Consider the following 820-nt stretch of genomic DNA (forward strand, 5'->3'; position numbering starts at 1 on the left):
TCTTCAGATCTGCCACGCGTTCCAGACTCAAGAAACACCCACAATTTTCTCGAAAGGTAGGTTCTCCAGCCTAATAGCTCGCGCTAGATTTTCCACGCTGACGATTCCAAAATAGAAAAATAATGCATAACTGATTATAACCTTTAGTGTATAAACTTCCATGAAAAGTGTATCGTTCAAGAAACCAAAAATGAATAAGATTTAACTCCTTTAAAAATATTTCCTTCGCTTTTTTTAAACAAGGATAAACTGCAAGTCCGAAAAATAAGTTCTTTGGGAAATAGCGAAGGAAACTCAAAAGAAAATTAGTGGGAAATCAACAAGACCTCCCATGATCGGAGGTTAACTCAGCCAAAGATAGCTGGGTCTCGCTTATGCTGGGAGAAAACATAATTTCGGATATACGTTCTTTAATTATTTTCTCCTGATTATGCATCAAAATAAGCCTTCTTCAGCAAAAGAAACAATCTAAATAAATGCTACAATATACCCACAATAATTTAAACAATAAAACGCTTACTGCTCCAGTGCATATCTCGAGGATTTTATTAAAAGCTCATTTTATTGGACCGAGCCGTCCCCCTCCCCAACAGCACCAACCCACCCCCCATTCTTACCCCATACCTTATCCTACCCCCACCCTCGTCCACATCAACCCCTTGTTCCATCCATCCCATCCACGCCACCCACATCCCGTGCCCGCACCCTCGGCCTAGGAACACGCCCCCTCCTCCCGCTCATCATCGCACAGTTTATAACGACAACGCGAAGGTCAATATTCCGCGGGAGTTCCTGCCCGTCGCGGCGGCCATTCTTCACC

This window comes from Penaeus monodon, chromosome 25 (genome assembly GCF_015228065.2).
Source record: "Penaeus monodon isolate SGIC_2016 chromosome 25, NSTDA_Pmon_1, whole genome shotgun sequence".
Classification (NCBI taxonomy): Eukaryota; Metazoa; Arthropoda; class Malacostraca; order Decapoda; family Penaeidae; genus Penaeus; species Penaeus monodon.